Raw genomic sequence first — 14,389 nt, forward strand, 5'->3', positions numbered from 1 at the left:
TCAGAGTGTGCCATCTCTGATACCACTTAATAGGCCACAAACTGAATGACCCCTTGTGATAGAAATTAATTAATTAATTAGTCAAGTTATTAATTAATCAATTTATCATGCAAACGTGTGGTAGCACAAACAAATCACCAATAAACTAATTATGCAGCGGAAAATAAATAATACGGTGATTTGTTTACGAATGGGGAAAACCTAACGGCAAAAACCCCACCGGGTGATTTTCAAGTCACCACTCCCGAAACTTCATTATTATCACAACAAGCGGTTACAAGTAAATGAATCCCAAGTACCTTACCAACCTACAGTTGAACCCTTACCCCAATACCTAATTGGACTTGTTCTGTAGTGACAGTTCCCCTTTCTGATGCACGACTCCCAAGTACATGACTAACCAATTGCGCGGATCCCAGTACGTGACTTCAATCACCAACTAAGAAGGTTGTTGGTTGCAAAGTTTTTCAGTTCATCCACACGATGAAGATCAGGAAAGATGCTTGGTCACAAAACCCTACGGTGCACATACACAGCAACTTCTTCAAGAGAAAGAGATGAACTAGGGCAAGAACTTCGTCTTCGGTTACAATTTGCTTGAACAGAGTTTGCTCAATGCTTGTGCAACTTGTGAACTGTTTGACGGCCCTTAAAACAATCCTTTTATATGTCTACGGTTAGGAGAAAATATGGCCCAAAGACATATTCACGGATCCCAAGAAAATCATATTTGAATTCTGAACTTCTTAAACTTCGACAGATAGGAGGTGTCGAGAAGCTGTCAAGTAAGTGTCGAGCACACCAGTCTTTGAACAGCTTTCTTAAGCTCAATAGATGCAGCTATCGAGCTTTAATGAATTTGCACTATTAACTTGTTTTCTTGGACAGACTTGAAGGCTTCAACACTTGATCTTGAAACATGGTTTCTTGAAGTATTTAAACACATCCTAAATCTATCCAAATACAAGTAAAGTGCGTTTTGTCAAATGATAAGCCAATTACATAAAGTAGTGATATATGTTCCTAACAGGTGAAACACATATGTCCTAACACCTTAATCCACATTTGTTAAAAACATGGCTAAATATATAATTTTGCTCCACTTTCATGTCTCTTTCCTCCAAAACACAAAAAAAATAAAAATACAAGATCAAATAAGATTTAAAATAATCCAACGGAACATTTGCAACATGGGATTTCAAACCACAGGTAAACAACTTAAATTTCAGTTAAACTTCAGGTAGGTAAAGTATCAAGTTTTAAACCATGAGTAGGCAAATTAAATTTTAGCTAAACCACAGTTGCATAAGTTATAATTTGCCTTTATTACAACTTAACCAACCGTGGTTTGGTTAAAATTTAAATTGCCTACCTGTGATTTGAAATTTGACATTTTACCCACCTGAGGTTACCTTGGTTAAATTTCCTTAACCCACCTTTGTTAAAAACACGACTAAATATATAATTTTGCTCAACTTTTATAAACCTTAATAGTCAGATGACTTGTTTTAACTAGTATTCTATTTTTGAATGTACCAAAAATTTAAAAATATTTGTGATGAAAGCTAATCAATAAAAATCTTAAAAATATATATAATTTTTGGTCTTAGTTATTATTGTTAAAACAAAAATTTTAAATGTTTTCTTTTTTTTTTCTCATCATACAAATTTTTAAGATAGTATGATTCCATGAAATTGGTAGTAAAAATGAAGCATTATTATTTTATTTTATTTTCTACAATTTGAAAATTGGAGGTGGAAGAATTTGAACACTAGAAATCTATGTTGAAAACACCAAGAGATCTTAATCGAACTACAAGACTCTTGAAAAAAATGAAGTAATACTATTACAACATGAAGTAAAATACAATCAAGCATCACTTTCTACCATGAGTAGGTAAAATCTTGTAAGGTTGAATTTATTCAACCATCTAATTGGCTTTATTCCGTGCCAAATTTGCTTGTAATTCAGCATTTAGTAACCCTGTATTTAGGTGGGATTGTTGTAAGGGTAGTGAGTGAGATAGAGTGAAGATTGCTCAAGAGTGTGCAAGAAAACAGAGTGTCGTGGCTGGGACTCGTGGGTGGACTCGCGGCTGCAAGTCGCCAGAAGCTGCACACGTGCCAAGCATGCTGGAAGATGAACAGTCATGCTAGCTGGAGCACTACAGGACAAAACAGGACAACTGGCCATACGGTTAACTCACAACTGGATCTCGCGACTTTGTCAAGCCGCGAGGTTAAGCCGCGAGCCACCCCTGTTTTGGAAAAACCTGACGTTTCGCATTCCTTTCCACTCCAGTATAAATACCCTTTTAACCCACGATTGAAAGAGAGCTTCCAGAGAGAATTTTGAGAGAGAAACCCTAAAGAAAAACCAGATTGTTTCACCCACAATCTATACCTTAGAGTCTCATCAAATTCCCTCACTCTCTTCCTCTCCATTGTCAAATCCTTGAGAGGCATTATACCAAACCTGGTTCTCACCATTATCATCGCTGTGAGACAGACGTTTGGAGTTCTGGGAAGCAGTTAGGAAGGAGCCAATCTTCATTGGTTGATGCTACGGTGTAGTAGCGGAATCCGAGAAGCTAGAAAAGAAAAAGGTTTGGCGCAACCTCGTTGGAGCAAGAAGCTTGGAGGGCTTAGGTGCATTGGGTAGATTAGGCTTGGAGGGTCTATTGCTGTCCTTGTATCCCAACTGTATTTTCTAGTGGATTGATTACCGCTTGGAGGGCGGCGGAGAGGTTTTTCGCCGAGGTCTTCGGTTTCCTCTTCGATAACACATCGGGTGTTATCTCTGTGTTTGCATCTTCCTTCCTCTCTATCTCTGCCTTTACATTATCTGCTGTGGTTTATTTTGTTATGGCTTAGATAGTTGTTTAACCAATTTCATATTATAGCATATGTTAAGTTTCCGCACACTTGTTGTTTGACATATTGCTTGTGTTGGTTAAGTTGGTTTTTGGGGGTCTAATCGTTCAAAAGTGTTTTTGTACACGTTTTTGAACTTTCAAATCTTTATTTTGTCTCTTGTACTAATCTCTCTTCCTTTTTCTATGTATATGGTCGAATAGTCCTAGTGCCATGCATTTGCAGTTTTGCACTATGCTTTATTCTATACCCTGCTAATACTTGCATATTGCAATCTGCAAATCCTTGAACACTTAAAAATTATACAAGGCTTTAATGCCGTCAATATCGTCCCTATGCAAACCTTGGGTCACTCTTGGATGTATGCTAGGCCACGTGATGGCCCCTTCAACTGAGCTATGATCAAGTCCAAGAAGGTGCCCAATTTCATGCAATGTGTTAGGTTCTAAGGATTAGGAACTAATGTATTAGAACTCTAATTTGTATTGTTGGCAAACCATGATCAAAACAGGTTTTAGTCTTATTTAGACTTGCTCAAAGTATATACGTTTTATGTAAAGTTGGAATCGAGTTACTGCAGAATTTACCGTGTAATTCTGTCTGGCTTGATCAATCGAGAAAAAATGTTTTTCTGCAGAATTTTCCAACTCAGCCTAAGCCCATTTGATGTGTAGGGTTTTATGTTTTGTCTTAAGTATAAAAGGGAAAACCCTAGCCACGTTTTTGGTTGTCCATTATGCTGTATGTGTGAATCTTTTGTGAGATCAAGAGGTGGTTGCCTTCATACATACTTAGGGTTTCCAAGATTCAAGACTATGTCAAGAACTTGGTAATCGATTCAGTTACTGCATTAAAGAGCTTAAAGAAACACAAGCAGGTGTGCTTGTATTTGCTGGAGAATCCAAGAAAGAAGGAGTTCGTGGTCTCGGAGCTTGCACATAGTTGTGTCAATAAGTTTCTACTGGTGGGTAGCAATAGGATGTTAGTGGTCTAAGTCCTATTGTAAAACTTCGATTCTTTCATAGGGGATTCAGGTTTACCTTGAGGATAGTTAGGTTAAATCCTCCTTAAGTTTTTACCGGTTTATTTTCCTGGGTCATCATATCTTTGTGTTCTTTATATTCAGCACTTTACATTGATATGATTATATGATTGTGTTAACCTAGATCTGTAATTTGGACTAAGTAATCACTTGGTTAATTTACTAGGTTAATTCAGTTGTGTTTAAAGGGTCTAAAAACAAACACAATGCAACAGTCTCCAAGTCAAATGCACCTGGAGAAGCTCTAACACTCCATTGCTCATCTGCATCATAATGGAATCTCCCATCCGTTGGTGCCCAAGCATGTGCTAAGATTCCACTAGCTCCATCAAAAGCGTGCCCATCTCCATGATCCCTCCTGTGGAAACTAACTTTGATATTTGCATTTGTGTGATCTTGTGCTCTTGAGAACCTGAAGTGTGTGTTGGCAGCCCATGTTTAGAAAGCTTTTGCAACGGGACTCATTGCTTCAGTTGGGGTGCCAGGGAGAAATCCATAGATGAAATGGTACTTAGAAGATGGCCACTTGGGATTTCCTTGGAAAAAAGTATAGTGAGAGATGGTATGTAAAGAGTCATGGCTGTGATGATGTTTCTTCTTGCTTGAGCGCATCCAATTCGTACCATTGGTGATATCCGCCACCCCACAACAAGGCATCATCATTGTTGATACCATTTTGGCATCCAAAGTTCGAGTGGCATTGAGATGGTAGTTTAGCTGGTATGTTTTAATGGCAGATTCCAAGAGCTCAAGTAACCAAAATTTTCAAGGTAGGCTTTGAGGTTAGGGGTGCCTTTGACCTTTTCTCCCTTGTGATATCCTTGAAGATGTTTGAGAAACTCAAAGGTGACGATTTCTTGCCGTGGGAGTTTCGTGAAGTTGCATGATGTTAGGTTCTAAAGTGTAGGACTTTATGTATTTAGAACTCTAATTTGTATTGTTGGCAAACCATGATCAAAACAATGTGTTTAGAAGTGTTTAAAGCTAGCTCAAAGTTGTATGTCAATGTAAAGTTGGAATCGAGTGTAAAGTAGAAAACACTGTGGCTTTCGGCCTGGCTCGATTGATTGAAGCTTAGGCTCGACCGATCGAAGCTCGGGCAGATTGCTTTTCTGCAGAATTTTCCAACTCATCCCTAGTTGTTTTAAAACGTTTTTAGGGTTTCTTATTTGTCCTAAGTATAAAAAGCAAACCCTAGCCACGTTTTAGTGTTGCTCATATTGCGGTTTGTGTAAATCTCTTGTGAGATCTAGAGGAGCTTTCCTTTACACAAACTTAGGGTTTTCAAGGAGGAGATATTTTATACACCTTGATGATCAATTCAGTTGCTGCCATTAAAGCTTAAAGACTACACAAGCGGGTGTGCTTGTAGCTGGTGGGAATCCAAGAAAGAAGGAGTCCGTGGATTCGGAGCTTGCACGTGGTCGTGTCAGTAAGTTCTACTGGTTGGTAGCATTAGGAAGTCAAGCGGGGGTGCTTGTAAGTCCTTTTGTATGAACTTCGATTCTTTCAAGATAGTGGATTCAAGTTTACCTTGAGGATAGCTAGGTCAAATCCTCCCCAGGTTTTTACCGGTTTGGATTCCTGGATGATCATATCGTGTGTTATTTATTATCCGCTACTTTGCATGATTTGATCTTTATTATTGTAATAACCTAGACTTGTTTAATTGGACTAAGTAACAACTTGGCTAATTACCTAGGTTTAATCAATTGTTTAAGGGGTCTAAAAACTGTCAAGTGGTATCAGAGCGGGTTGCTCTTTTGTTTTAGATCTTTTGATCTAAGAGCTGATCCTTGACTCCTATTGTCATGGATAATTTGAAGTGTCTTTCTGATCATGTTTCTGCTCATGCTTCTGTTGATTTTATTGATGCCTGTGAAACTCTTCGTAAGAATTATTGAAATCTATGAAAATTGCTAAGAAATTCAAGGAAGAGTTAAAATTGGCTAATCTTGAAAAAGAGGAATTGATTGTTAGATTAGATGAATCTAATAAAAGGAATGAATTTTTGAGAAATCAAATTTCCTCTCAAGATGAGAAGATGAAAAGCTTGGAACAAGAGTTAGTTGAATCTAAAGTTAAAATTGAAAATTTGACTAGTACCAAGCCTGTTGTTGATAACAGAAGTGTTTCTGTTTCTCTTAAGCCTAAAACTGAGAAAGTTTATATCCCTCCTTTTAAGAGGAATAATAAAGAAAAGGCTTATTTTGCTAGGTTAGACAAAGGTAAAAGTTCTGATGTTGACGCTGGAGTTTCTAAACCTAAGTCTAAACCTACTTTTAGAGAGCATAATAAATCTGTTTTTGTACCTACCTGTCACCTTTGTGGTGTTGTTGGTCATATTAGACCAAATTATTCTTTGTTGAGGCATGAACCAAAGCTTGTGACCGGAAACCCCACTAGGAATACTGATGTTCCTAAATTTGTTCCTATTTGCCACTTTTGTGGTGTTCGTGGTCACATTCGTCCTAATTGTCATAAACTGAAATTTAAGCATTCTGTGTTTCAATCTAGGATTTGTGATGATATTTCTCCTGCTATAAGTCCATATAAATTGTTTCATATTCTTTTGAAAAATTTGAGCTTGTTGGCTTGTGAAAGGAATTTGCAGGATTTTAGTCTTTCTCAGAAGATTGGTGTAATTCCTCAAATACACTTTGCTTCTCATGGATTTTCACCTACAAAGCTGAAGACTCGTTCTAGATGGGTGAGAAAAGATTCTCCAAGGTGAGTGTTGCTGACTTGTCCCTAATTTAACTCTTTCAATTGTTTGTGGACATGCCTTGTTTCTGTTTTTGGTTGTTTTGTTTCTTTTAGAATATTTTTTTTTTAAATAAAAAAAAATCCAAAAACATTGAAAAATTTTCAAAAAGACAAAAATATTTTATTTTGAGTCTTGTTTTATTTTTCTTGAGGATTACATGAATTATGATATCTCTCTCTTGATTTAGAACATGCTTAACATTATGGAGAAACTTGGATAGTATGTGTTATATAAGTGCTAAGCTATTTTTGATTTTATGTGAGTATGTACTAGTTTGTACATGTACTCTAGGGTTAATTAAGAAATTGATATTTCTTGTTTGTGTACCCTCTATAGCTTAGTTAAGCACTGTCATGCATTGCATTTGCATTGTTCATTTAGCATAATGTGTGCTTTTTGTTTTTGGTCATAAATTTTTTAAAACCAAAAAGATTTTTGTGTTTTGTATTTCACATCTTGGATTTATAATCAAGGATTGTCCATATTATTTTTACATAACAAGTTTATGTACCTTGTTTAGCTTTGATGAGCTTATTTATTGCACTTGATTAGTTGAAGATTTGTAGTGCATGTTGTGTGGGAAAGATGTGTATAGTTTTTTGATTACTATGTCTTAATCTTGAAGTCACATATTTTTAAATGTTGGACTTGAACTTTTAGAGAAAGGCATAAATAACCATCTCACCACTGTTCACTAGCCAATCATGAACACCTTAGTGCATATCATAAGATTTTGTGCTCGAGAAAGTGTAGCACATGCACAAAAAGAACATAAGGTGAAGCCTCGGTTAAAGTGCTTAATTCTTAAAATCTAATTGGTGTGTACTATTAGGCTTGATGCCAAACTCACATAAACTTAAAATTGGAATGTATATTATGAGGCATAAATTCAAGAAACTTACATGATTGCAAGCTTATGATCTAGGAGGTGTGGGAGTTATATGATGTAACTCTTTAGGTGATAGTCTCTTTTAAATTCTTTGTGATGAATTTTGTAGACTTTGTGATTGATTGTTATTCACATATCACCTCACATGTATCTCATGTCTTTGCTAGTCGCACACACTACACGAGTTACTCTTTGCTAAACATTGTACATGTTATTGTGTGTATTTATGGTCTGACCAACCAAGTTTTTGCAATCACTTTGAATTATGTGCAAACTAAATTTGTTACTTGAAAATTTGTGGAGAATGCAAAATTTTATTTTTGGGAATATTGGGCTTAAAATTCTTGTTTGGAAAATCATATCATCTCATACTCATGCATTTTTGGTCTTAAATTTTAAAGCTTTGAGTTAAATCAACTTGTTTTTCAAAAATTGTGTTTTTCTTGAAAAATATGGGGAGCCTCTGCCTGATTCGATCGGTCCATTCTGTTTTTTCGACCGATCGAAATTTTTAAAATTTTAAAATTTTTGAGAGAAGGAGTCTCTGTCTGTTTCGACCGGTCGAGGCTGATTTTCGACAGATCGAAACTCGTATATCAAGTTTTTAAAAAAAGCTGAATTGGACTTTTTCAAAGTCACTATTTAAACTTTTTCAAGCTTTTCTCTCTCTCTGCGTTGGCTCTTGGTTCCACCATCAAATTTTTGTCGTTTTCCTTCAAGATTTTTGCAAGGTTTTTGTCCTTAGAAGCCGGTAAGACCCTTTTGCCCTTCTTTTTCAAATTTATTTCTTGTTTTCATGCATTTTTCATGCATTCTCATGGGGATTTTCGGCATCTTCAATCTTTTTGGGGTTTTTGATGATTCAAGACTATTCTTGTGTAATTGATCAATGGGTTTTTGTGCCATGATGTTATATTGATGTTTCCTATAGTTTAATTTGATCAATTTTGTGGTTTTTGAAAAATTGAAAATTCTAGGTTTTTGAATTTGATCCGAATTGGGGATTTTGTCAAATTGGCTTAAATTGATGAAATTGGCTTCTCCAATTGATGTAATTGGTCATTATTTTTGTTATTATATCATGAGTAATGATCAATTCGTCAATTTTTTAAAAATTGATCAAATGGTTTCTATATTTTGGGGTTTTTGTGTTAAAAACGTTTATGTGCAAGCCAATTTTGTAATTTGAATCTTTTTGACTCAATTCATTGCATTAGCACATGCATCATGACATTTAAACTTGTTCATGCATCATATAGATTTTGATTCTATTTTTTGTTTTTGTGCTAACTTGCAGTTTGCCCTTGGTTTTGGTTTTGTGATTTTTGTTCTTTCGCTCTGTGTTTTGATCCTTATCTTAGCACCATGCCTACGAAAACTAGAGCTCATAGGACCACTTCCACTTCCTCTGAGTCTCCACCTAGAGTAGAGCTGTTTAAGAATGATAAGTGTAGAGAAGCCTATGACACCTTGAACCGTAGGCGTAAGATCTGGTCTGAGCGAGCTGTTGTGTTAGATGTGCTTGATCCGGCCATTAGGGCCAATTTTGAGTCTAGGGATTGGTTGCCTCTCGTAGAGATAGATCATCCACCTCCGACCGCCCTGATTAGAGAGTTCTACTCGAACCTCTCTTGCCACATCTATGATTCCAACACCCTAGTTAGGAGTTGGATACGAGGTGTAGAGTTCACCATTACCCCTCGGGTGGTGGCTGAGGCTCTTGGGGTGCCGGTTGTTCGGGATGCTGACTATCCCTATGATGAGTCACCCTCTTTAGACGTTGTCATGTCTTACATCACTGGGTCATCTATCCAATGGGGTTCTGATCCTCAGATCATGTCCGCTGAGCTTACCAAGACTGCCTATCTCTTCTTTAGGATTGCGTGTCATTCCTTGTGGCCTATCTCTCACTTCCACACCATCCCTTTAGAGCGATGTGTGTTTTTGTACGCCTTTGCTTCTAGAGCGTCCATCAGTTTTCCTCACTTGTTCTTTCGTTCTTTGAACGAGGTTCATAGGAGTTTTGTCGTAGGGCATGCGCTGATTCATCCTATTTTCATTCATAGGATTCTGCTCCATTTAGGTCTAGATGGTTTTCCGTTAGGTGAGCCTATTCATGTGATAGCTCCTATAGGTGCCACCTTTCTTCTTCAGAGGGCTGCTCAGTTGAGAGTTCCTCCTTCTCGTCCTAGAGGTGCGTCATCTAGTAGTGTTCCCCCTCCTCCCTCTTCTACAGGTACAGCTGCTGTTGAGACTTCAGGTGCTGCTGCTGATGCTGATGCTGCTGGTCCTCCATCGACTGCTGCGGATGATTCAGACATTCGTCGCACATTGGATCATGTCTTGATCATTCAGGCGGCTCAAGGACAGATTTTGGTGGACGTGCTTGATGAGATCCGTGCCTTGCGTGTGGAGTTGGCGCAGTTTAGACCACCTCCCTTTTGATGATGGATATCTTGTTTGCCCTTTGGCATTCTGTCACAAAAAAGGGAGAGTACTTGTAGGTTTTTGTTTTTAGGGGGAGACTTTTTGATTTTGGTTGGAGCTTGAGTTTTAGATTGTATCTAGGTGCTTCACTGTGTACTTAACATTTTTAGCTCTTACCTTGTTTTTTATGGGATATTCATGTTAGGGGGAGTTTTATGTTTTTGTTGGTACTTTATTTCTTTCTTGTTTCAAGCTGCTTATTGATTTATATTTATGAGTTATTCATTGACATATGTCTTTAATTGTGTGTTGTTTGAAATTAAGAAGTTATTTTGTTTACTTGTATTATTTTCACACATGCGATTATGCATTTTGTTTAGTGTTTCAGGAAATATACAGGTTGATTCAATTGAGCTGCTGTCTACACTTGCAACTGATGGATAGTAGTTAGGATTGAATTTGGTTTATGAGCATTATTTTGTAAAGGGCTTTTCATTTTGTAAACTTTGAGCTTCTATGTTGTGTTTTGTCACGGATTGCCAAATGGGGAGTTTGTTAGGTTCTAAAGTGTAGGACTTTATGTATTTAGAACTCTAATTTGTATTGTTGGCAAACCATGATCAAAACAATGTGTTTAGAAGTGTTTAAAGCTAGCTCAAAGTTGTATGTCAATGTAAAGTTGGAATCGAGTGTAAAGCAGAAAGCACTGTGGCTTTCGGCCTGGCTCGATCTATCGACGCTTAGGCTCGACCAATCGAAACTCGGGCAGATTGCTTTTCTGCAGAATTTTCCAACTCAGCCCTAGTTGTTTTAAAACGTTTTTAGGGTTTCTTATTTGTCCTAAGTATAAAAGGCAAACCCTAGCCACGTTTTAGTGTTGCTCATATTGCGGTTTGTGTAAATCTCTTGTGAGATCTAGAGGAGCTTTCCTTTACACAAACTTAGGGTTTTCAAGGAGGAGATATTTTTTACACCTTGATGATCAATTCAATTGCTGCCATTAAAGCTTAAAGACTACACAAGCGGGTGTGCTTGTAGCTGGTGGGAATCCAAGAAAGAAAGAGTCCGTGGATTCGGAGCTTGCACGTGGTCGTGTCAGTAAGTTCTACTGGTTGGTAGCATTAGGAAGTCAAGCGGGGGTGCTTGTAAGTCCTTTTGTATGAACTTCGATTCTTTCAAGATAGTGGATTTAGGTTTACCTTGAGGATAGCTAGGTCAAATCCTCCCCAAGTTTTTACCGGTTTGGTTTCCTGGGTGATCATATCGTGTGTTATTTATTTTCCGCTACTTTGAATGATTTGATATTTATTATTGTGATAACCTAGACTTGTTTAATTGGACTAAGTCACAACTTGGCTAATTACCTAGGTTTAATCAATTGTTTAAGGGGTCTAAAAACTGTCACGTGAGAATGGAAAGGAAGGAGGAGGAGGAGGAGGAGAGCGAATGAAAATAGACAAAAAGCTTTATTATAAGCCGTAACTAAGAAAGTTTGAAGTTAAGCCAGAAATTGATGTTGCAAAAATGTTATAGTTTGGTTGCTATTTATAGATTATCAAGTAGAATCTATAACTGTATGTGATAATATGAAAGCACGTTGATTCTTCTTTTGCAAAGTCAGTCTTGTATTAATTAGTATGACTAAAATTTAAGATTGAAAGACTTCCAATTCTTTGGTCAGAGTATAAGTTGATCAGCGTTATATTAAAATTATAAAGGGAGACCAAATCTCTAATATTTGGGTCTTAACTAAGGGTGTGTAGAAAACCCATCTACCTGCCAAACTCGACTCACCGGGTTGGGTCAGTTTTTAAGGCTTGGTGGGTTGGGTTGGGTTACAAAAATTTTTTTTATAGCAGATCGGGTTGGGTTTGGGTCATAAAATTACAAACCCGCCAAACCCGACTCGACCCACCCATATTTAATATATATTTAAAATATATTATATATTGTTAGGTTCTAAGAAATTAGGAACTAATGTATTAGAACTTCAATTTGTATTATGTTGGCAAACCATGATCAAAACATAGAGTCTAGGTTTAGGCTTGCTCAAAGTATGTTTATTTGTGAAATTGGAATCGAGTGATTGCAGAATTTATTGGACTAAATCTGCAAGGCTCGATCGATCGAAAATTACACTCGATCGATCGAACCACGTGCAGATTTATTTTTCTGCAGAGTTCCAGTTCAGCCCAAACTCTACTTAAACGTATTAGGGTTCAAGTAAAACTCTCCTATATATAAGGAAAACCCTAGAACATTTTTTAAAGTGGTTTTTAGAGAGATTAGAGTGCCTCTTGTGCCTCTTTTTGTATTTAGGGTTTTGTAACCAAAGGCTCTCTAAAGGTTGCTCATATTGCGGTTTGTGTAAATCTCTTGTGAGATCTAGAGGAGTTTTCCTTTACACAAACTTAGGGTTTTCAAGGAGGAGATATTCTCTACACCTTGATGATCAAAACAGTTGCTGCCATTAAAACTTAAAGAATACACAAGCGGGGGTGCTTGTAGTTGGTGGGAATCCAAGAAAGAAGGAGTCCGTGGATTCGGAGCTTGCACGTGGTCGTGTCAGTAAGTTCTACTGGTTGGTAGCATTAGGAAGTCGAGCGGAGGTGCTTGTAAGTCCTTTTGTATGAACTTCGATTCTTTCTGATAGTGGATTCAAGTTTACCTTGAGGATAGCTAGGTTAAATCCTCCCCAGGTTTTTACCGGTTTGGTTTCCTGGGTGATCATACCGTGTGTTATTTATTTTCCGCTGCTTTGCATGATTTGATCTTTATTATTGTGATAACCTAGACTTGTTTAATTGGACTAAGTAACAACTTGGCTAATTACCTAGGTTTAATCAATTGTTTAAGGGGTCTAAAAAACTGTCAAGTGGTATCAGAGTGGATTGCTCTTTTGTTTTAGATCTTTTGATCTAAGAGTTGATCCTTGACCCCTGTTGTCATGGATAATTTGAAGTGTCTTTCTGATCATGTTTCTGCTCATGCTTCTGTTGATTTTATTAATGCCTGTGAAACTCTTCGTAAGGAATTATTGAAATCTATGAAAACTGCTAAGAAATTCAAGGAAGAGGTAAAGTTGGTTAATCTTGAAAAAGAGGAATTGATTGTTAGATTAGATGAATCTAATAAAAAGAATGAATTTTTGAGAAATCAAATTTCCTCTCAAGATGAGAAGATGAAAAGCTTGGAACAAGAGTTCGTTGAATCTAAAGCTAAAATTCAAAATTTGACTTATACCAAGTCTGCTGTTGATAACAGAAGTGTTTCTGTTTCTCTTAAGCCTAAAACTAAGAAAGTTTATATCCCTCCTTTTAAGAGGAATAATAAAGAAAAGGCTTGTTTTGCTAGGTTAGACAAAGGTAAAAATTCTAATGTAGACACTGAAGTTTCTAAACCTAAGTCTAAACCTACTGTTAGAGAGCACAATAAATCTGTTTTTGTGCCCACCTATCACCTTTGTGGTGTTGTTGGTCATATTAGACCAAATTGTTCTTTATTGTGGCAAAAACCAAAATCTGTGACTAGATTTGTTGTTAGGAATACTGATATTCCTAAATTTGTTCCTGTTTGTCACTTTTGTGGTGTCTCCGGTCACATTCGTCCTAATTGTCATAAAGTGAAATTTAAGAATTTTATGTTTCAGTCTAGGATTTGTGATGATATTTCTTCTGCCATAAGTCCATATAAATTGTTTCATATTCTTTTGAAAAATTTGAGCTTGTTGGCTTGTGAAAAGAATTTGCAGGATTTTAGTCTTTCTCAGAAGATTGGTGTAATCCCTCAAATACTCTCTGCTTCTCATGGATTTTCACCTATAAAGCCGAAGACTCGTGCTATATGGGTGAGAAAAGATTCTCTAAGGTGAGTGTTGCTAACTTGTCCCTGATTTAATTCTTTCAATTAATTGTGGACATGTTTTGTTTTTTTTTTTTGGTCGTGTTTTTTTTTAGGTTGTTTTTTTATTAAAAAAAAAAATCCAAAAACAGTGAAAAAAATTTCAAAAAGACAAAAATATTTTATTTTGTGTCTAGTTTTTTTTTTCTTGAGGATTACATGAGTTTTGATATCTCTCTCTTGATTTAGAACATGCTTGACATTGTGGAGAAACTTGAATAGTATGTGTTAAATAAGTGCTAAGCTATTTCTGATTTTGTGTGAGTATGTACTAGTTTGTACATGTACTCAAGGGTTAATTAAGAAATTGATATTACTTGTTTGTGTACTCTCTATAGCTTAGTTAAGCACTGTCATGCATTGCATTTGCATTGTTCTTTTAGCATAATATGTGTTTTTTTTTTTTTGGTTTTGGTCATGTAGTTTTTAAAACCAAAAAGTTTTTTGTGTTTTGTATTTCACATCTTGGATTTATAATCAAGGATTGGCC

The 14,389-nt window shown here is 36.5% G+C and overlaps 1 pseudogene; it reads right to left on the reverse strand.

Moving 5' to 3' along the window:
- Positions 1 to 3,167: 3,167 nt before the first annotated feature.
- LOC126690135 (metalloendoproteinase 1-like) overlaps positions 3,168 to 14,389 on the reverse strand; it is a 29,830-nt pseudogene continuing 18,608 nt past the window's right edge.

The sequence above is a fragment of the Quercus robur genome, chromosome 6, assembly GCF_932294415.1.
Source record: "Quercus robur chromosome 6, dhQueRobu3.1, whole genome shotgun sequence".
NCBI lineage: Eukaryota > Viridiplantae > Streptophyta > Magnoliopsida > Fagales > Fagaceae > Quercus > Quercus robur.